The 23891-nt window shown below is 40.2% G+C and overlaps 1 protein-coding gene across 7 annotated transcripts in view; it reads right to left on the bottom strand.

Moving 5' to 3' along the window:
- nlgn4xb (neuroligin 4 X-linked b) overlaps positions 1–21072 on the bottom strand; it is a 100343-nt gene extending 79271 nt beyond the window's left edge. For all 7 annotated transcript variants that reach the window (XM_073911467.1, XM_073911462.1, XM_073911465.1 and 4 more), the window contains exon 1: positions 20991–21072. The gene's annotated coding sequence lies outside the window, so the exon portion shown is untranslated. The remainder of the gene's footprint in view (positions 1–20990) is intronic.
- Between the last annotated feature and the right edge of the window lie 2819 nt (positions 21073–23891).

Raw genomic sequence — 23891 nt, 5'->3', positions numbered from 1 at the left:
TATGAGTTAAGTCTTTAATGTGCTTTTTAACCATTTAATTCTATTCAAAGCAGCACTCAGATGACAAATTTAGCCTCAAAACTGTGGCATGAGAGCGATGCATTTTGCACGCCATCATTCCTGATCCTCTACATAAGTTTTTAATCAAAAGACAGGTAATTTAATAACTTTCGATGTGCTAAAATATTTTTTAAACAAATGTCATTTTAAAAAAAGCATATATACATAATACAACTGTAAAACAGAGTAAAGTGCATGGTCTAATCGAAAATAAAGGAAATTAGTGATACATTTCATTATTTAATGCATGAAATAGGCTGGTCTTTTCATAAAGGGATTTTAGTTGAGCTGAAACCTTTAATTAGATTATCTTTTCTTGTAAATAATAAAAGTTGCATCAGATTGATGAAAACGAACCTGAATACCCGCATGAACAGGGCCACGATGACTTTTTTTTAAAAAACATTTTGATACAGTGTCTTCTGTCTACATGACTAGCAAACACAAGGAAAAGAATGCTAAATGTCAGTGAATATTTGGTTAGCTAATAAAACAGTTTAGTGATGTTAGTAATGCACAAATAAATGCAAAGCAGAATTCTCCTGAATGCATTAACCCCCTGATGACAGCCACTTTGTGATGGTTTGAAGGTGGTTAATGAGGTTTGTTGTGTTACCTTGGGAGGTTTGGACTGAACAGGAGCAAAGAATACCTGATCAACATTGCATTCCTGGAAAAAAACACTTGCAATAGATGCAGTCACCTCATGCTTGTAATGCGGTACAATCCGTAAACTCCACCCATTAAAATAATGGCTTGATTTTTTACTGTAAAATCGCGACGATATTTAATTATTGATCGTGGGCCACAAATATTGTTATCATTATCATAATACGATTGATCTTGCAGCCCTATATGATGGATATAAAACGCACATAAATTGTTTAAACGAAAAACCGAGAAAACCGCAATTCACAAGCGCCTTTTGAACTGTGGAGGTCGTACCAAACAGCTCAATATTATATTGAGTACTGTGGCATTCCTGGATTAAGGCAAACAATTTAGTCAATGACTTCCATAATACATTTGTTTCTACAATGGATTTCATTCATTCATTCATTCATTCATTCATTCATTTTCTTGTCGGCTTAGTCCCTTTATTAATCCGGGGTCGCCACAGCGGAATGAACTGCCAACTTATCCAGCAAGTTTTTACGCAGCGGATGCCCTTCCAACTGCAACCCATCTCTGGGAAACATCCACACACACATTCACACACATACTCATACACTATGGACAATTTAGCCAATTAACCCATGTCAGGACTGTGGGGGAAACCAGAGCACCTGGACGAAACCCACGCAAAGGCAGGGAGAACATGCAAACTCAACATAGAAAGCCAACTGAACCGAGGTTCGAACCAGCGACCTTCTTGCTGTGAGGCAACAGCACTACCTACTGCGCCACTGCCTCGCCACAATGAATTTCAATAGATGCTTTTTACAGTATTCTTCAGAATATCTTCATAAGAACCTAAAAAATCCATTTGAGTGGGTTCATTTCGAGTGAGCTATCCCTTTATTTACATTTAAAGTAGAAATTAAGAAAAAGTAAAACAGTATTTATTGTGGAATATACTCAACTTTGAAAACTACTCGATGTACTCAAAAATAAATGCAGAAAACCTTTAGCGTCCTCAGTGCGCGTCATTAAACCTAACACAAACAAACACACCAATGTATTGACATTATTGAGACCTAAATGTTCTTCAGCATCTCGTCTGTCAGCGCTTTCTCCAAAGTTCAATCTGTTGGTTTCTATGGAATCAATCTCGGCGCCAAACGTTTGATTAACGCTCCAAACGTGCTGCTCTATTTCTGTCTCAGATTGATTAGAGTCCTTTAGGTGAGACCAACAGACCCTTAAACCCACATCACTCACTCAAAGCGCTGAGTTCTCACTCACACTCACACATATGATTGATTAAACGGAGCTGCAGTTTAGACTGGAGGAAGCTTGATAGATCTCTGCTCCATGTGAAAAATATGCCCAAAATCTGCTAATGGTCATGAGTGATGTTCAACACATCCATCAAAACTCACCTGTGGAGACGCGTTTTCATATCGTAAACTGATTGTGTTCATAACCTGAAGTTGAGAATAAATGAAGAGGCTTATTTCTGCAAGACGTCAATGATATTGTTGTTAAATCTGCAGAAATACGATAAAACATCACCTTAAAAAGTATTACTGTGGTAAAATCACTTTAATGCACAGATTGTTGTGAATTATTGGTTTTGTTTATAAACCTGAGATTAGAATGAATTAAAAGTTTTAGTTCTGCAAGATAGTGGGTCCTAGATGAACGAATCGTTTATTTTGAACGAATCTTCAATATGACTCGGGAACTACGAGTCCTCTAAGGGAGTGATTCGTTCATCCGCGCGTGCGCACATTTGTGAAGGTGGTATCGTTCATTTCAAGTCTTTTGAGGCAGCAGCCAATCATATGCATTTAGAGCCGAAAAAAGAACTGATCCGTTCACCTCTCGAGTCCTCTATCGGGTCTGAGTCGTTCGTTCCTCACGGGCCAATCATATGCGTTTAGACCATAGACTGTAAAATATATGGACGTAGTATCCGTGCGTCACCCATAGGTTTCTGAAGAGCGCAAAAGAAGCCACAAGTAGGCGTGGCCAACCATCGCCATTTCGTTCGCGCGTCATCACACCCACGGCGGGATACCAAACAAGGGCACAGAGGCGGAGAGTGGGCGGAGCTACAGACACCTGCTGGCATTTTGCTTGGACCTGGTTCAGACACACTTTACTTTGGGAGAACGCTTAATACTTTATCACCTGCGACTCGTTTGTGTTCTGACCACTTGTGCTTGGTTGTACACTATATCAATAAAGTGTTTAGACTTTTAAAAACACTGCTGTAATACATTGAGCCTCTAAACATTGCTCTTATGACGTTTTTCAACAGGAGGAAAACGCGAATTACTTCCAAACACTTCAGATATAGTCTGTGTTAGTTACTGTAAGACTATTGATAAAATCCAGCATAACACTGTATGACAACGCTTCAGATGACTGTTCTAGAGCCCACAGCTAATCAATCTGACAGATTCTGGAGTGCATTACAGCTCTAAATATAAATATAAATGATCTTAAATAAAACAAATACATGTATAGAGATGGTATATAAGAATATAACTTTACTCACATGGGAAACGGAGGCCACGTGAATGGTTTGTGAGCACAATTAAGTGCACTCAGCATGCCATGCCATCTAATAATTGTAGGAAACAAGTCCAAAAGGCAGTCGACTGTGTAAAGCCACATAAAACAACACAGAAATACGATAAATATGCCGAGTTCAGTCGCTAATCTGCAGGATTCAGCTGAGGTGACGTCACAGTTGTCATGAAGGGTAATATTAGCTGTATTAACCTAAATCTTTTTTTGTACCAGGCTGTAAACACCTTTTTTTCTGCTGTAAAGTTGGCCATTCTAACAGTGGGCTCAATTGAAATTTGCTCTGTTTTGGAGCCAGGAGGGCCAGGATTAGCGGAATTTCGGATGAATTGCAGTTTTAGTTACTCCCGTATTGGCTTCCTGAGGGAGAGCGGGAGTTTGAGTCATTCAGTCACGTGATGAACGAACGACTCAAGAGCCAGAAGACTCAAAAGGTGAACTAATTATCATGGCTCCCGTCGGCTGAGACCGTGTGTGTACATTGGTTAAGATTATATGTGACTGACAGTGTAACGTGAATAAACCCGACATTTAAAGACATGAAGAGGTGAGCTGAGCAAAGAGACAACAATACCTTCATAGACAAAAGAGCAGGTAAACGATGAATTATTATTTCTACTTCTTATGGTATTCTATTTATGACTTATTTGTCGTGTGATCAACCTTTTGGGCTAGTTGTAGATGTGTTTGTGTAACGGAGGCCAGCCAGTAGGGGCTGTGCAGGTAAACCTCACTCCTCTGACCTCTAAAGGTGCTCTAGCGACAGACGCTAGAGGCCATGGTCTTTAGCCTCCTTTCTACAGCAACCAACTCCCATGCGGAAGATAGGCGGTTCGATCCCAGCTCGGAGCGAGTTGGGTGGCGTAGGACCGGTGGGGTTACATTTGGAAACAATTCAAAACATTTTAATAACATTTTGGCAAATTGAACCAAATGAACGAAATGACTCGAAAAAAGATTCGTTCATCTCGATGAACGAGACGCAAAGATCCGAGTCAGTAAAATGATCCGAACTTCCCATCACTACTGCAAGAAGCCAATGATATTGTTGTGAAATCTGCAGAACTACACATGCAATAAAACACGATCAGATGTAACCAGCAAACCTAACAGTGGTAAAATCACTATAATGCACAGATTCTTATGGTTAATTGGTTTGGTTCGTAATCCTGAGGATAGAATAAATGAAGAGGCTTATTTACACAGGAGGTTAATAATATGGGTGAATCTGCAGAACTACAATAAAATATCAGCTTCCTTCTTCCGTAACTAAAAGTTGTAACCATTTTAAAATGAGTGCAATGCACAGATTCTTGGGGATTGTTGGTTTTGTCAGTGATTCTGATATTAAAATAAATGAAGAGGTTTATTTTTGCAAGTCAATGATATTGTTGTGAATTGTGCAGAACTACATAGACACTACCTGACAGAAGTCTGCTCATTGATCTCAATTATAAGAGCAGCACATAATAACTTGACTTCTAGTTGATGATGAGTAAAAGTGTCAGAAGGTGGATTTCTCTGCTGGATCATCTGCTGATCTGCATCCCAATCATCAATACTGCAAAAGACCTACTGGAACCAGCGTGGACCAAGATTCTCACAGAAATCAGTCAAGTGAAGGACAAATCACGGTTTGGGGTTCATTCAGAATGAGGGCGTACGAGAGATCTGGGCATATCATGACATTTGTGCTGCCCATTGTAACAATTGTGTCCGATCAGACACATAATTATTCTGCTTTTATTCAACAAATAATACACCATCAACTTCTCCTACCGAGAAAAGACTGGATGGTCAGTTGTGATCCGATTCCAAGGCATTTACGACATGAAGGAATGCTTAGAACGGCACACACAGAGAACTTCTATAAGCTCCTTGGTTAAGACGGATGTTTTTAATGTAAACTTTTATTCTCTTTGTGTGTAATCAGGTACTTTGCAACAAGTCTATTGTTTGTGTATTAATATTATGGATTTAATACTTCTGCAATCACTGTTTAACCCTACCACAGCTAAACAAAATCATAGATGGTTCATGTTTGATGTCCCTGCAAAGCTAATTTGGTGTATTGAACGATTGTTATCATTTTAAGTTAATACATGTGCAGCATATTAACATAAGAAGCTTTCTTGCAAAGGACTTTAAAAATGTGCCTCAGGGGAAGTTACCTTTTCACTGGTCAACTCTGCTCCAGGGGGTGGGTACAAAACTATCTTTAAAAAACCTTGTGCCTCAAGCCACAGTCCAGACTAGAGCCCAGAACCCAAAACTAGAATCCAGGGGAACCCCAGGAGAACAACCTGAGAACCTCAGGAAGCAGGCGAGGACTCTGGCAAAATGCATTAATTGCACAGCTCAGACATTCCCATCTGCGATAACTTTCTTTCTTTTCTTGCCATCGAGAGTCTGCTCAAGTTTAGTGTGCCGCAAAACCAGTAGTCAATATGACAAGCCCTTTTGTGGCTTCCAAGCTTGAAATGACCAACTCCATCCCACTCCAAGCTAGAGGACCCGACCAGATTTCTGCGGCGCGGGAATAAATTTCCGAATAAATCGCGGGAGCGGTCGGTAACAGGTTTAATTTGGGACGGGAGCGGGCTGTCTAGCAATATCGCAGATATTGCTATGCGAATGAGAGAGAGAGAGAGAGAGAGAGAGAGAGAGAGAGAGTTTTCCCAGATAGCAAAATACACTCGGGCCAGTTCCGGCTAGATTCTCGTCTGCCAGAGACTTACCACTCAGCCTGGCTCCGGCTGCCGGACTCTGGATGCTTGTGGACTCAATGCCCGATTCTGGCCCGAATCAATCTGGCCAGATGTGGCGGCCGCAAGCGAGCCGACGCTGCCGCATCCGCGCCGGAATCAGCCCGAGAGTAATGTGTGCTGCGGCCCGGAGCTGGCGCGACTCAGTATTTATATACCTTTATATAAAACCTTTTGGTATTACATTGGTACTTGATACATGGTATTACAAGCCTTTGAGTTGATATAACAGCAAACGCCTGTGTGTCTGCTTGGTGCTTGTGTGTGTGTTAGTGCGCGCGTATGAGAGAGAGAGAGAGAGAGAGAGAGAGAGAGAGAGAGAGAGAGAGAGAGAGAGAGAGATTTGTCTGTGTGTGTGTGCTTGGTGCTGTGTGTGTGTGTGTTTATACAGACAGCTTGGCTGTCTGGACTGTATAGCTGGGGGATTTTCGGCTTTGTCCTCCCTCGCTCTTTAGCGGGATCGGACGTGGCTGGCAGAAAACGGGGCGGGTCGGGCAGCGGGACAATAAATCCTTAATATAAGCAGGAGCGGTTCGGGCTAAAACCTGGCGGGTGCGGGCGGGAGCGGGATTCAAAATTTAGTCCCGCGCAGATCTCTACTCCAAGCCTCATGAAAACAAAGAACCACCAGCTAACTACATGCAGAGGGAGTTCTTCACATCAAAAAAGGAATGCAAGTAACGCTTCCAGTTCATCTAGGCCGTGGTACACAGGACCAGCTCTATACCCTCACCAGGGTGCTCGAGGGTTCATGGGAGTATGTCCAACCAGTCCACATGTGTTTTGTTGACTTGGAGAAGGCATTCGACCGTGTCCCTCGTGGCTGTACTCTGTATGGACAGAGTAGGAGTCTGGTTTGCATTGCCGCCATTAAGTCGGACTTGTTTCCAGTGCATGTTGGACTCCGGCAGGGCCGCCCTGTCACCAATTCCGTTTATAATTTTTATGGACAGAATTTTAAGGTGCAGGCTTGGGGTGGAGGGGGTCCCGTTCGGGCACCACAGTATTTCATCTCTGTTATTTGCAGATGATGTTGTTCTGTTGGCTTCATCAAACATGGACCTTCAGCATGCACTGGGGCAGTTTGCTGCTGAGTGTGACGTGGCTGGGATGAGAATCAACACCTCAAAGTCCAAGGCCACGCTGCTTCACTGGAAAAAGTTGGTTTATCATCTCCAGGTCCTCATCCCAGGTGGAGAAGTTTCAAGTATCTTGGGGTTTTGTTCACGATTGAGGGAAGAATGGAGCGCGAGATGGACAGGCGGATTGGAGCAGCGGTAGCAGTAATGTGGTTGATGTACTGGTGCGTTGTGGTAAAGAAGGAGCTGAGCCGAAAGGCAAAACTCTCGATTTACCGGTCCATCTACATTCTCTCACCTATGGTCATGAGCTTTGGGTCATGACTGAAAGGACAAGATCTCAGATACAAGCAGCTGAAATGAGTTTCCTTCACAGGGCGCAGGGTGCACCCTTATAGATAGAGTGAGGAGCTCTGACACCCGGGAGGAGCTTGAGGTAGAGCCGCTTCTCTTCCATATCCGGAGAAGTCTGTTGGGCATCTGTTTCGGATGCCTCCTGGACGCCTACCTAGGGAGGTGTTCCTGGCATGTCCCACCGGGAGGAGGCCTCGGGGAAGACACAGGACATGCTGGAGGGACTATTCCTCTTGGCTGGCCTGGGAATGCCTCGGGATCCCCCCCAAAAGAGCTGAAGGAAGTGTCTGGGGAAAGGGAAGTCTGGAGTTCTCTCCTAAGACTGCTGCCCACACGACGATAAGCGGATGAAAATGACATGACATGCCATTGAATAAATGCTTTCTTCTTTTAGTCTATAAACTATTACTGACATGTCTCCCCCATATTTGCATGACATGTCAATGCAGACATGATTATATAATATTTAGAGAGAACAATAACAATATTCAGTCACAGCAGAACACATTTGTGTTTTGATCAGTAATAATAAAAAGGGAAATACATACTGTATCTGTGCTATATAAAGACTCTAAGGGATTAAACTGATCAACAACAGAGGAACACTGTTAAAGAACTCAATGTTCGATTTGTTAGTTAGTTGTTAGACTGTGGTGAAATTCTGCATTGCTTCTTGTAGCACTGCTGGTGAATCATTCAGTTAATGAAACACATTTATAAATGAAGCATCAGACATGCATGGCTACATATGTATGTGTGTTTCTCTCTCTCTCTCTGTGTGTGTGTGTGTGTGTGTGTAAGTGGCCCTTATTGGAGCTGGCGTGAGTCAGTGGTGGACACGCGTGAGGAGCGTGTCAGTGGACTCAGCAGGAAAGCACAGAGAGAGCGAGCGATTTATCGATTCCAGCGTTCCCATCTGCACAGCTTTCACATTTAACAACCCAAAGCAAAGTAGAAGAGGCGTTAAAGAGCAGACACATTCATCAGATCAGCACTAAAGCTCTTCTGCATTCACATCAGCCTCGGTTCTGCGCGGAGGACTACAGCTGCACAATGCATGCAAACATTATTCTTATTCTGAGAATACAGTCATTTTCCATCAGCTTAATCCCTTTATTAATCTGGGGTTGCCACAATGGAATGAACCGCCAACTTATCCAGCATATGTTTCACACAGCGGATGCTCTTCCAGCAGCAACCCATCACTGGGAAACACCCATACACTCTCATTCAAACACACACACACACACATATGTAACGGACAATTTGGCCTACCCTATTCCCCCACAGCGCATGTGTTTGGACTGTAAAGGAAACCCAAGCCAACAAATGGAGAACATGCAAACTCCACACAGAAACGACAACTTACCCAGCCGAGGCTCGAACCAGCGACCTTCTTGCTGTGAGGCAACAGTGCTACCCCTGTGAGAATGCTATATTATATTATTTATATTGACAAATTAAAAAAGAAATCAGATGCAGCCCTGCAATATTTAGCCCTGCCTCCCAAACAGGTGCTGTTCTGCTATTGGCTAGAGCACCACAAAGGTGACCTTACAGCTAAAAACAAACAATAAAGGCAACAGCCTATCAGAATATCTGCTATGTTTTCCCTCATTCAGGGTGTTTAAAACCTCAATGTTTGCACCTTGACTTTTTTTTTTGGCCTGAAGTAGATTCACCGAGCCGGTGTTGTAATATAAATAATGGAATCAATGCTCACTATCATACACCTGGTGCATTATGGTGGAAGATGTGTATTTGGTGCTATTTGTTGCTGTTTTCAGACCAGCGCAACATTAATTTTCCTACTTTGCGCCACATTGTTTAAACAGCAAATCCATTTGTGCCACTCTGTGGACTCTGTGGTCTATAAAGGAGGTGTGTTAAGGCGCATTGTTGGTGTGTTGTTATTTTGAGAAACTAAAATAGACCGCACCATTGACCAACTAAAAGCTGCTCTAAAGTCCAGCAGAGCGCGTTAGTTATGCACCTATGCAGATCCAAACGCTTGCACACTGCTGAATACACACAGCAACACACAAATATCTTTACAGATGAAAACAATAAATGATTATTTATAATGATTATTTTCTACATCAATATAAACAGCACTGCCTCCATGCCTTCATCACCTCCAGGGGGCTTCTTCAGTTCATTCATGATGATCTGCATCTGCATAATGTGATTATTATTAGCAGTATTATGATTATATACAGATTTACATCTGCTTTAATAAACACAAGTGTAGATGTGTCCAGCTGTGGGGTTTTGGAGATGTCTGCATCACCATATGGGATATAAGAACAGGACGTGTGTTGGGATATAGCTCAGTTTTCTGAGCACACTTCATTATTATTGATCATTTTATTCCTTTGCTGGAGATTAGAACTGAATTTAGAAATAGTGTTGAAGCAAATCTTTGTGTTTAACAAAGGAGATTAAATATGTGGGCTGATGGATGTGTTCAGTGGAGCGAGTTTCCACCGTTTCCTCACTCCTCCAAAGTAAAGGAGTAAAGTAAAGAGAAAAAGTAAAGAGGCTGAATGGAGGAGGCTCGTTCTTTATCCTCGCGCTGCAGATGCTCTGTTTAAACTGTTCTTGCTAGTGAAGCGTTCAGTTTTTACACTTACAAAGTCGCCATGTAAATAGCAAATGCACCATGGAGCGACACAACTGACTCTTAAAAGGAATGAGAGACGAGACTCTGATTGGTTTAATGAATGTTATGCTCAAAACACACCCAGAACTCATTAAGAGAATCAGCACAGCCCTGTTAGACCATGAGTTGGAGTGCAGATCTTATTTATCCATCCTTAAAATAGTAAAAGTGGATTCGGAAACATGCCCTTAATGCGATATGTGCTTTAGACTTTGCGCTTAGATTGTTAAAAGAGCCCAATCATGCAAATATCAGCAAGTAGAAGACTAAATCAGATGTAACATGATTTAATTTAGTTTGTCAAGTTTGTCTCATAGAAACATGTCATTTTAAGCCACCAAAATTCAGAATCAATTAAAAAAAAAAAAAAAACAGAATTAAGCCTCTAAATCAGGGGTCTCAAACTCGCGGGGGCCATTTGCGGCCCTCAGTGCAATATTTTGTGGCCCGCGCCGACCGCTGTACACTGACAGAATCAGTGGAGCGGGGAGAGAGAGCGCTCCCCGCTCCGCTGATTCTATCCGTACACAGCGCGCTTGTCACTCAATGCACGGTCGCGCGCGTTTTGATCAGCGGTGTTATCGCGCGCCTACTGAAGGGCGGGACCGAGGGTGTGTCGCGTCGCGGGGGCACTTTTGATCATTTTGGAAGGGCACTTTCTATGCAAGACTAAAAAGGGCATGTGCTCTGCACAGGTTGAGCCCTATGTGTGCACGTGCCTGCCCTGCATCTTATATATATTATAGGTAGATACAGACTGGTACAGACTGATGTGACTGGAGTGGGGTGGGGGTGTTTTATTTATACATATATACGCCTTTTTTTTAGGTGAAGGAATGGAAGTTTTGAGTGAGTTCCCCCACTTTTTTCCCTAGGACTTCAATAAGTCAAAGTACAGGTCTAGACTTAATGATGATCATCTTCAAGCCATACTGAGGGTCTCAACTGCTTCCGCTCTAAAGCCAAATGTGGTTCAGATTTGTGAGAAGAAGCGCTGTCAAGTCTCTGGCAGCAAGAAGTAGGCAAAAGATGCCATGTTCAGAAGAACTGTTCATAATCTTCATCAATGTTCTATTAATGTTCAGGACACTTCATGTTCAGAAGAAATAATTAAAACTGTTAATAATTACATTTGAGGAATTTGAGGATTTTTTTTGTGAAATCCCTTATGCGGCCCAGCCTCACCCAGACTTTGCCTCCTGCGGCCCCCAGGTAAATTGAGTTTGAGACCCCTGCTCTAAATACTATAATGATGTGAAACACACAGCTCTTTTCATACCAGCTCCAAATGTGACACTTATAAAATGGTTAAATATCTTTAAAAACTAATATTATTATGAATTGTATATTTTAAAACACTTTTTGAGAAACATTTGCAAAGGTTAATTTTCTCTCCAAAACTTTTAGACATCTTTATGCATCTCGCCTGGCTCAAAGAGTATTTAAACGCATTTTTAGAGGTCATTGTTGACAAACAAAAAATTTTTTGTTTTGTTCTGAGAGTTTAATTAAGCAAAACTTCTCTGTAATGATGTTCATATCAGTCTAAGCATGTTTTACAGTGTATCCTGGAGATACTGAGCATTCAGGAGAGATTCAGCATCCTCTGCTGGTCAGAGAACAGCTCTTGACAGTCAAATAATCCAGCGTCCAACAGCAGATTTACAAACATTTGAGAAATTATACAAAAGCTCTCAAGAACAGTGGCTGTATCCCCTACATGCATTTATACTGCAGATCTGCTGAAAGCTTGATTATGATTAGCTGAGGGTCACTCTAAGGCAGGGGTGTCCAAACTCGGTCCTGCAGATTTTAGCTCCAACTTTCCTCAACACACCTACAAGGAGGTTTCTAGAAAGCCTAGGAAGAGCTTGATTAGCTAGCCCAGGTGTGTCTGATTAGGGTTGGAACTAAACTTTGCCGGACACCGGCCCTCCAGGACCGAGTTCGGACATGCTTGCTCTAAGGCACGGGTGTCAGTTCCAGTTCCTGGAGGGTCGCAGCTCTGCTCAGTTTAGTTCCAACCCTAATTTAACACAGCTGATCAAACTAATTGAGCCCTTCAGGCTTGTTTGAAACCTACAGGTAAGCGTGTTGGAGCAGGGTTGGAACTAAACTGTGCAGAGCTTCAGCCCTCCAGAAACTGGAATTGACACCTGTGCTTTAAGGTGTTTGGTTATTGTCAGATAAAGGCACAGCTAAAGTAGTTCCGGCAGGTTTAAGCACATTACAGCTCCATATCACTCTGCTGAATGATTAGAGTTATTTCACAGCTACAACAGTCAGAAATCACATCAGAACACAGCAGAAACAGGAGGAGAAGGAGATTGGAAGAAACTATCGTAGTGCTACTAATAAACCTGACTAATAAACATCTCAGCAGTGGATTCAACTGTGATAATCATAGTAAAAGCAGAGTAATGACCTCCGGGATGGGGAATTATTAGAGAATGATGTAAAGCTAAAGGTGTGCATCACTAATAAGTCAGTAATATTTCATGATCATCAAATCCACATATTAATCTGATATCTGGAAGATCATGCGACTCTTACAGGTCTCTTATAAAAACTTAGATGTGAGCATGTCCTGGCCAGAAGCAGCTTTACAGAAAATAATTCATCCATTCATTTTACTTCAACCTAGTGCCTTATTCATCAGGGGTTACCAAAGTAGAATGAGCCGCCACAGAAAAATGACAAACAATGCAATGTGGAAACATTAGAAATGATTAACGATGAAAATTAGTTAAAATGCACATCTATACATCTAATTAGGGGTGTAACGATACACCAAAGGCAGGGTTCGGTTCGGTTCACGGTTTTGGAGCCACGGTTTGGTTCGGTTCGGTTCACGGTTTTGGAGCCACTGTTCGGTTCGGTTTCTGTTTGCTGTGGGGTTAGGCTTGATGTCATCTTAACAGCAATGCTAAGGAACAGTAGATTCACTTAATAACAAGAACAACTAAGCTTTTTCTTTATTAACTTTGCCATCACATTTTAGTACAGTCAGGATACCAGAGTAAACAACTGAAATTAAATAAATACCTCCAATATAGGCTAGTCAGAAATAAACATTAGTGCAGCCATCTTAACTAAGTAAACTAAAATGAAATGAATAACTGCAGTGTAGAGTCAAAGATAAACAGGCTTGTCCTCTCTTCATTTAGATGGGTTTCCGTTTAAATTAATGACAAAATATACATATAGTGTGTTTCTAAAAGGTTTTAAATGACATGTTCACCAGTAAAATACACTGCAGTTTTGTCTGAAACTGATGTTACGGTTGTTGCAGTAAAGGTTGTATTTTTGCCTCCTGTTAGAGATGCGTAAATGGCGGTTATATTATCGGGCGCTGCGGATAAACCACAGGTCGGGTAATAAAAAAATGCATTAATTAGCTAATTGCAGGTGGGTTGCGGGTGTATAGCGGGACATGGCAGTGGATCAGCAAAAAAAATGGAGATTGGGCTTTGTAGAATGGGAAGACATGAGACGCCCAATAATGAAGGAAGTGCAAGAGTAGCCTGTTCAAAGTTTCAGTTAGAGGAGTCAGAGGAAAATCTGCCATCGTCCTGGGAGAAACAAGATCGCTTATTTCCACGACTGCAGCGCCTTGAGGAGAATCATTCCTACAACACGCGGTGCAAGCGAACGCTCATTCACTGCAGTCTGCAGCTGGCGGCGTTTTGGAGCGAGGCGGAGATGGCGCGGGATATAAAGAGCGGGAGAGAGCGCGCTTTTTCCTTTGATCTGGTTTTTGGTGTATTTTGCTGACATGATTATGATTTTAGTCGTTTTTGCTTAACTTTCGTTTGGGTAAAATTATTTTGCATTACTTTTGCCCACTTTGAGAAATTTAATGAGTTTTGTTCATTTTTATTTAGATTGATTTGTATGTTATTTTTTGGCTCGTCTCTTCCGACAATACTGAGCTAGCCTATATCTCCTCAAGTTCACTCTTTTCTCAGAGTAAGGTGGATAGGGAAGATGTCGTACGACTTCCATTTTGCAAACACGTAGAAAATGTATTGTTCAAGACATCCGGTAAGAGATGCGTCATCTTTATTTATTTTATTCAGTTTAGGGAAGAATGCAGCGCACTGCGCTGAAGGACTTTTTTTCTTTTCATCAGTTTTTAGCGAGGTAAGGTGTTATTCATGAATTAGAATTGTTTTGTTATATTTCTTTCTTTTGTTTGGCTTCACTATCGTCCCCTTACTCGAGTTCAGCTCATTTTTGTTTGATACTTTGTTTAAATTTGCTACTTTATTATATTGTTTTTATTATTTTTTTATATTTGGGCATTATTCTGGTTTCACTTTTGTACATTAAATCACTTTAGTTGGCAGTTCTGTTCAGTCTTTTGCTTACACCCTTACATTGTGAAATTACCGTAATAATTCTCATGAGTAAGTTTTGTGAAAGTTACGGCAGATAGGCGTGCGCTTTATCTACGACGCGAATTCTATTCCTGCACTCCACTGGAAAACCAAAATGCTCCTACACAGGCAACTTACTGTGTCTGAGGTATCTGCAATCTCAATATATGTGAAGCAGCCATCCTGCTTATACAGTAGTCACATGACATGACATGCACTTGAAAAATACTAACTTTAGAATATATTTAGAACAAAACCTCAACATTACTAATACAATTTAATCAAATGTGATAAAATAAAGATGTGTTTAAATTGGTTAAATTAGGTAGAGACAAGTGATTTCAACCTCAACAATGGGCAGCAGGGGGCGTAAGAGTACCGTGGTACGTCACAAGAGTTTGTGGTTGGTGTATCGCGATATTTCGGTTCGGTTTTAATATCGTTACACCCCTACATCTAATACTTTACTAAAAGGAAATAGGCCTATAAACTACTTTTTATTTCTTATAGCAATGAGTGTATGACAAGAAGTTATATTATTAAATATTTATGGTAAAAAAGTTTTATCAAATAATTCCAGCCAGCTTTACTGAATTTGTAATATTATCAAAAACACAGAACTTTTACTTGTTATATATAAAAAGGCCCAAATACATGAAGGGCCATTCCAATATTATGCTCGACTCCAACTATTAAAAACAGATCCCTCAGTGAGACGGGTGGGGGGGTGGGGTTTAGGTTGCACCAGGGTTGGGTCGATAGATGATGCCATCATCCATCGCCGATAGCCAATAGACAACACGATGCTAAGCCAGCATCGCCGATCCTCTGCCTCACCCCCATCGCAAACCCGCTCACGGAAAATACACACTTTGGCCGCGTTAGACCCATAATGCCCGCGAACGAGCGATAATCTACCGGAAATCGCACGTTTCCCTCCCGGTCCTCAAATAAGTTGCGCACCCTTCTCACCCCCGGATCCTTCCTTTCTCTTCAGACACGTCGCGCGCATTCTGTCAAACACACCCCCACCCCCCCTTTCCATCCATCTACAAAACAAAAGCCGTTTTTTTTTTTTTTGCTTAAATGACACTTTTACGCTTGGCGTTTAGCGCGTTGCGGTGCACGACCACATTGGTGCCCTTTATTTAGTCACGAGGCGTTAAACGTCAAAGGAAAACGCGAGCAAAAAATGTCTTTGTGTTCACGTGCCTTTAGACATCGTACGATGCCAAATTGGTCATCATCGCCCAACCCTAGTTTGCACTCACGATATCTTTACTGCTCTATTCATTTAACCTATCAAATGTAATGTTTACACCATCACTGTGCCTCTCGCGATCTGTTCACTTGCTCATTCTCTCTCGGCGCCATGATTTCCGGGTATTTTAACTCATTTTGGGGGATCGCGGAGCCAGTATGAATTTGCGGAGGACATGCAGAGCTTCCAGCAGAGGTCATAACTGGACACTAGATAGAGGAGAAAGCTCCGCTCACATCACAGCATGGGATGTGCGCGACATATATAAAGAGCGGGGAGGGATGCGGGACGTATTTGAGGACCGGGCAGGAGACGCACGATTTCCGCAAGATTATCATTAGTTTGCAGGCATCCGGGAGTCTCGATGCATTTGCCGGAAACTCCCGAAACTTTCGAGAGACTTGGGATGTCTGCATCTGTATATGTTGTAGCTGCAGTGACGCGAGCGCCGAACAGAAATGACATGCTGTTGTGTTAATAAGATATTACATATGGCGATTTAGCTTGTTTATTTAAAAAAGTGGTGATCTGGCGCTATATAGATAATACAATTGTCAATATGGCGAATGAAGCGCCAGGAGATAATCAGCAATTGCTACATGGCGAATAAAGCCCGCCTTCAAGTACAGGAGCCAATCAGCGATCGCTAGAGAATGACAATTCTCCAGGGGAGGGGCTTTGACCAGACGTGAATTTCTGCAGATTTTGTGTGATTCGGACATTTAGAAATGAAGCTAAATAGACAATTGTTGTTTAATTTTATTGGTGAATCCGAATATGAAGTGTAATTGTAAGTTTGGCAAACAACTTTGGAGAATTTGATGTTTCCCCGTTCAAACAGAATGCCCGTGTTTCGAAGATGGCCGCAGAGTGAAATGACTTGATATATACATTAGATGTCGCCTGGCCTATTGTTGTGTATTGGACGGAATGCGTCAATAGCGCCGCCATCTTGCTACAGGGTAGCGCTCCTTTGAAAAAAATGGCAGGACCAAGGTACAGTGGAGGACTGTGGCCATCCAGAGCCAGAGATATGCACATATACACATATATCTATGATCGGGAGTCTTCCTGGATGTTAGTATGTAATTTTTATTTCTTATTACGAAAATTATAATTTTACATCACTTTTCTACATTGATGGATCAGTGACCGCACGGGCATTCCTGACAAATAGCTTGTGTTTGTGTGTACAGAAATGTACTATTCACCCTCCCTGTTAAATTTGATCTAATCATGTGCTGAAACACAGCTCCTCTCCTGCTTTCACTCCTCATACTGACGGAGGGAGCGATTCGTTTGTGAATGAATCCCCCGAACGACTCTTTAACTAACGTTAGCCGACAATAATACATGTTTCTGGCAGCGCAGCATCTCGTTGTCATATTTGTTTTGCATTGTTTGCTGATTTTATTCAACAAAACTAGCATAAGCCGAGTGTTTAGTGTGAGTTGGAGCTGCTTTGCCGTATGGTGAATGCAGTAAGTGACTGTTATCATCAATAACGTTACCTGATTAGCACAAAAGTTCAGAACATACAAAAACAGAACAAAACTTAATCCTACCTATGAAATGTTCTGCCTTTGTGCTTTGTTCTCATCGTTTGCTCGTTACTACACCCGTAGACAGCGCTAAAGACCCGCATCTTCACGTAATAACACTGTCTTGACTAGTGGGGTTGAATGACACTTGTCCTGGGAGCACTGTACCAATGTGGCGGCGCTATTGACGCATGCTCAGGGTCCCTATGCGATATCTAGTGTATTTTTTTCTATGGACTATAGTTATCAAATTAATCTGTTGTGGTGATTCTACAGCTGCTATGGTAACAAAACAACTATACCAATATAAAGAAATGAGCCACTACTGTAGTTTTCCACAGCAATAGGGTATATTATACAACAATACACCAGTCTACTGCAGTAAAAATTAAAGTATACTACAGTATTTATCAGTTCACTACACTCAATACTACAGAATGCTGAAGCATTCATTAAGAAAGAGTTGCAATTAATTTACTGTAGTATGGTTCAAAACCAGTATAGTATTTAATTGAGGTTTCTATTTGTTTTCCTGTGGGCACATTCAACAGACTTACACTGGTGTGGATTTCCCTCCATCGTGTGCATTATTTATTGAAATCACGAAAGGATAGACCTGAAGTTTAACAGGACTATAAAAGCGTCGCTCAGAGAACGTTCATCAGGGCTTTTGTTGGCAGTGGAGTCTCAGTTTCTCCTGGCTTTAACCTTTCAGGAAGCTGATTTACAGACACGCTGCTTCATGAAGCCAGCATCAAAAGTGCTTCGAAACCTCCAGCCATAAAATATACATGTGTGAAAAACAGCAGAACAGAACCGGAGTAAATGAGGCCCAGTGTGAGCTTTATAATGTCGAGTCTCAGACCACACAAGAACAAGACCCGACTCAAACAACCAGCACTACGCTATACTTTAGGATTTACTACAGCTGTTTGTTGTAGTATATTGCAGTATTTACCACAATTTACTGTAGTATAGAAAATATGAAAAAAATACTACATTAATTAGTTAAATCCCACTATAGTGAACTGATCAACTGTAATAAATACTGCAGTATACTTTTGTTTTTTACTACAGTAAACTGTGGTGTACTGTAATATAATATACACTGTAGCTGTAGAAAACTACAGCATTCGATCATTCGTTTATATTATTATAGTAGTTGTGTTACCATAGCAACTATAGAATTACTACAACAGATCAATTACTATAATTCTTGTTACCATAACAACTATAATACCCACAACAGATCGATTATCATAACTGTTGTTACCTTAGCAACTATATAATCTAAACAACAGATCAATTACTATAATTCTTGTTACCATAGCAACTATAGAATTACCATGACAGATCAATTACCATAATTCTTGCGTTCCCATAGCAACTATAGACTCCCTACAACAGATAAATTACCATAATTCTTGTTACCATAGCAACTGTAAAATACCCACTACAGATCGATTACCATAATTGTTGTGTTTCCATAGCAACTATATATCCCCACATAATCGATTACTACAATTCTTGTGTTACCATAGCAACTATATAATCCCCACAACAGATCGATTACTATAATTATTGTTACCATAGAAGCAATAGAATTCTCACAACAGATCAATTACCATAATTCTTGCAATCCCATAGCAACTATAGAATCCCCACAACAGACCATTACCATAATTCTTGAGTTACCATAGCAACTAAATATACCCACAACAGATCAATTACTATAATTCTTGTGTCACCATAGCAACTATAGAAACCTCCCAACTGATCAATTTCTATAATTACCATAGCAACTATATAATTCATAGAATTTGTTTATACTATAGTAAGATTCAAAAACAACTGGTGGCGCAAAGAGGCGCAGTAGGTAGTGCTGTCGCCTCACAGCAAGAAGGTCGTTGGGTCGCTGGTTCGATCCCCGGCTCAGTTGGCTTTTCTGTGTGGAGTTTGCATGTTCTCCCTGCCTTTGTGTGGGTTTCCTCTGGGTGCTTTGGTTTCCCCCACAGTCCAAAGACATGCGGTACAGGTGAATTGGGTAGGCTAAATTGTCTGTAGTGTATGAGAGTGTGTGTGTGTGAGTGTGTGTGTGTGTGTGTGTGTGTGTGTGTGTGTGTGTGTGTGTGTGTGTGTGTGTGTGTGTGTGTGTGTGTGGATGTTTCCCAGAGATGGGTTGCGGCTGGAAGTACATCCGCTGCGTAAAAATGTGCTGGATAAGTTGGCGGTTCATTCTGCTGTGGCGACCACAGATTAATAAAGGGACAAAGCCGACAAGAAAATGAATGAATGAGTATTAACTGGTGAACTGAACAACTGTAGTAAATGCTGTAGTAAACATGACTAAATGGTAACAAGTGGCTGTGCATGAGCATGACTGGAGCTAAAACAATTTGTGTAACAAAAATGAATGGCTAGCGCGGTGCTAGCAACAATAGCGCAATTTAGTAGGCCAGCAGGTAAAACACTCATGTCCCATACACTGCACGGCCATAACGCCCCATTCACACAGGGCGTCAGCGTCAATGCATCCCATTCAATTTGAAAGGGTGACGTCAGGCGTTGCCGAACTGCATTGTGGATCCGTCGGCGCCGCTTCAGAAGCGTTGCTTGCAGCAGAAGTTGGGATTAGCTCAACTTTTCAAGCTTCGACGGAAGCGTCAGCCAATCAGATCGCTGTATGCAAATACACTAGCAAGACAGTGGCCTATTGCTGACTGAATTTCATTGGCAGACGCTTCTATGACGATTGCTTCGGCCCCAACTTCAGACACACCTTCATTCAAGCGTGAGTGTTTAGGCAGAATAATCAGGAGGAAGCTACATCAAATAGCCTTTTTATTCTGAGCACAACACTAAACAGCCCTTAACAGAACAAAACCACCGGGGTGCTTCCTTTACACACCACCCTAGCTGATGGTGGTGGCCAAAATGTTATAAACCAAGAAAATATTGTTCTTAAACCACAGACGGCAAACTCAAGCATAAACACACAAAGTTTATAATTAAACAACCCATATATTTAACTAATATGTACTTAACCCATAATGCACTGGACTATAGTGCTGTGGGACAGGTCATTACATCTTTTACTATAGTTTTTGTTTGTTGCTAATTTACAAAAATGTACAATAAACAAACACAGTTGGGGTCCAAAAATCTAAAAACACAAACTTCATTTCACAGATGCAGAAACATTCCACACAAAACAAGATATTCAGAAGAATGCTGGGGGAAAGCAGCCATTGGCATCTAGAGCAAAAACAAACAAACAAATAAATACCACTATGGAAGTCAATTGCTGTTTTTTTCCATCAGTAAAGAGCCTGCCTACCCACCTTTATAAACACACACACACACACACACACACACACACACACACACACACACAGCAAAATAAATAAAATACATAAAAGCAAGCATACATTAAACAAATTGAACTGTTATGCAATTGGAAACTTAAGAAATCACAGGCAAACTTATCAGACTTGAACAGTCGGAGACTTAAATGTCGTAAAATGCCAGAGACAATAAGTAAAACACGTTCAGATGTATCTGTAAGTTCTCAAATCTAAGCCACTTTAAGAACTGTATAACTAAATCCTCATACACATTCCCCCAAATGAACCTGCTGTCAGGTGCACACAAACAGGATTACAGGAATCTCGGTGTTTAACTGAATGTTTACCTTGTGAAAGCTGAAGTGTTGATCGAGGCCTTCTGAGACGCTGAAGTGATTCAAACAAACCGGCGTGTCGTTTAACTGAATCGATTCACCGAGCGTAAAGCTTCACTCAAATGAATCAGGATCGAGAGGACTCAGAGAGGCTTTATTGAGTCACTGACTCCTCTGATTCACTAGAGGTCAGTGTTTGCATGTCTAATATTCTATAGTAATAGACTAAACGCATAGAGAGAAGCTTCATTTCACTGATGATGCTCTGAATAAACATGATTTATTCATATCTGAAGTTTTCTGACATTTGCAGACAGTAAATTTGCAGAAATCAACAATAACAAATGTGTTTTTCTTCTGTTTAGTTTGTTTGAACAGCAATAATTATTTAGTTCCTCTGCTTTTTATTTGATTACTTTTTGTTCTCATTTTCTTCTACAAATATTAAAATATTCTTAATACAAGATATTAGGGGAGCAAAACTGCTTAATATGTCCAAAAAACATTAATAATAAAGTTTGCTTAAAAGAAGAAAAATGTTTTTACAAAAAAAAAAATCTTATTTTATCTTTTACTTATTGATATTTATCATTCAATAAAACAAATTTTCACTAAATTATCATTTTAAAATACAAGATTTAATTTCATTTGTAACAATTTGATGACTGTAAGTTGGTGAAAAAAATTGTATATATATATATATATATTGGGCCCAACTGTGATACTTAATCAGAGTTTTTAAAAAGATTAAATGAAATAAATAAATAAAATTATTTAGTGAAGTAAATAAATAAATATAAAATGTACAGTGTAAATATAAAATAATGTACAATATTTTAATTAAAATATATATTATTTAATTTATAAATTAAATTTCAAATTATGTCCTTAAGGCGGTTCATTCTGCTGTGGCGACCCCTGGTTAATAAAGCAGCAGAAAAGAAAATGAATGAATGAATGAATGAATGAATGAATGAATGTGTTACTTTACAGCACTGGTATTTACTATAGTATATCCTTCATGTGAGGGATTTTAATGTTTTTTTAAAGATGCAAATGACCCTACTTGGCCACATCATGGACTATTGCAACTCTCTACTAGCCGGGCTTTCAACTAACTCTATCAAACTCTAACTCTATTCATGAACCTAAAAGAGCACATGTCACCCCGCTGCTCATCCGTTTGCACTGGCTGCCAGTTGCTGCTCGCATCTAATTCAAAGCTGCACAGAAATTATTGTTACGCTCAGTTTTATTGACTGTTTAATTTGTTTTTTACCAGCCATGTTCAGTTTGAACGCGTTTAATAAAAACATTAAAATATATAAAATAACAATGATGCTAAAAGAGATTCAGTATGGGATGATGAAAAACTACTTTCTCGCATGTGTCAAGATTTCAAATGACAATTAATGAGGGTTTAGGGGGAAACTGCTATCCTTAAAAATGCTATTAAAAATATTAAATAAAATAATAACAATCATTTTAATAAATAAATAAATCATTGAAATGAATAGATGAAATATTTTAAATATTTTCAATATATAAATTAAATTCATGTATATTTATATAGACGAGTGTTGGCAGGTATAAGGTATTTAATCAACTCATTTATTTCAACACTGAGTTCAAAACTCTTTTCAAATGAGTAGAATAACTTTCAGTAAATTTTAAATTAACTACACTCATTTCATTTGACAAAGTTGACTGTTGGGTTTTACAGTGTACTAAAGTCCAGTTTTTAGAGTTGAAGGGCAAACTGAAACACTGAAGGGCAAATCCATCCATGCACAGCTCCACAAATCCCAAACCAAGCAAGCCAGTGGCGACATTTGTTTTTAAACATTATATTTAACATCACGTCTTCAAATAATTCTTGATCTAAATATGACTGACAAGAGTTTTGATTGAAGATAGAAACTACTGTATTTTCCGCTCAATTACACGTAGCTGTTTTCTGTAAGTCATGCATGAGGAAAGCACATCACATGCTTACATTATAAATATATTACATTATTTCTGCACAGGAAAAAAGCTAAATGAAACAGTAGCGTGTCACAGAATAACCCCTAACACCTGGGCATGTGATTTAATTTAGTCTCCAGGAAGCCGAGAGCCTTCTTCTCCTCCACAGGTCATAATATAGTGTGGATGAAGCGTCTCGGATTTCCCTGCTCTATTGCATTATCTGCAGGAGTCTGGAAGGAGACACAAACACGGCTTCTGCTTGACCTGCTCCAACACTGAGATCAAGCTCAGCTGGAGATCCACATCATTCCAGAGCAGATGAACACACACACACACTCCAGGCTCCAGCGGATCGCCTCCTGAACACACACATCAAGAAAACTAAGGAGATTTTTTTAAACGTACTATAGTAAAATGTACACATTACAGTATTTACAGTTCTTTGGTAATGAATGCTTCAAATACTGTGGTATTAACTATAGTGAACCGATCAACTGTAATAAACAGGATGACTAAAACAGATCAATCAATAAATTACTTGTTTTACCATAGCAACTATAGAATCACTGCAACAGATCAATTAATGTGTTACCATAGCAACTGTTTAGTCACGACAATAGATCAATTATTATAGTACTTATGTTACCATAGCAACTATAGAATCACAACAGAACAATGCATGTGTTACCATAGCAACTATAGAATCGCCATAACTGATCAATTTATGTGTTACCATAGCAATTTTATAATCACTACAAACGGATCAATCAATACAGTACTTGTGTTACCATAGCAACTATAGAATCACCACAACAGATCAATTAATATGTTACCATAGCAACTATAGAATCACAACAAATTAATGAATGTGTTACCATAGCAACCATAGAATCACCACAACTGATCAATTAATATAGTTGTTGTGTTACCATAGCAACAATAAAA

This window comes from Danio rerio, chromosome 9 (genome assembly GCF_049306965.1).
Source record: "Danio rerio strain Tuebingen ecotype United States chromosome 9, GRCz12tu, whole genome shotgun sequence".
In the NCBI taxonomy this organism is placed as follows: domain Eukaryota; kingdom Metazoa; phylum Chordata; class Actinopteri; order Cypriniformes; family Danionidae; genus Danio; species Danio rerio.
The sequence above is the reverse complement of the archived record's forward strand: the minus strand, read 5'-3'. Positions and strand labels throughout refer to the sequence as shown.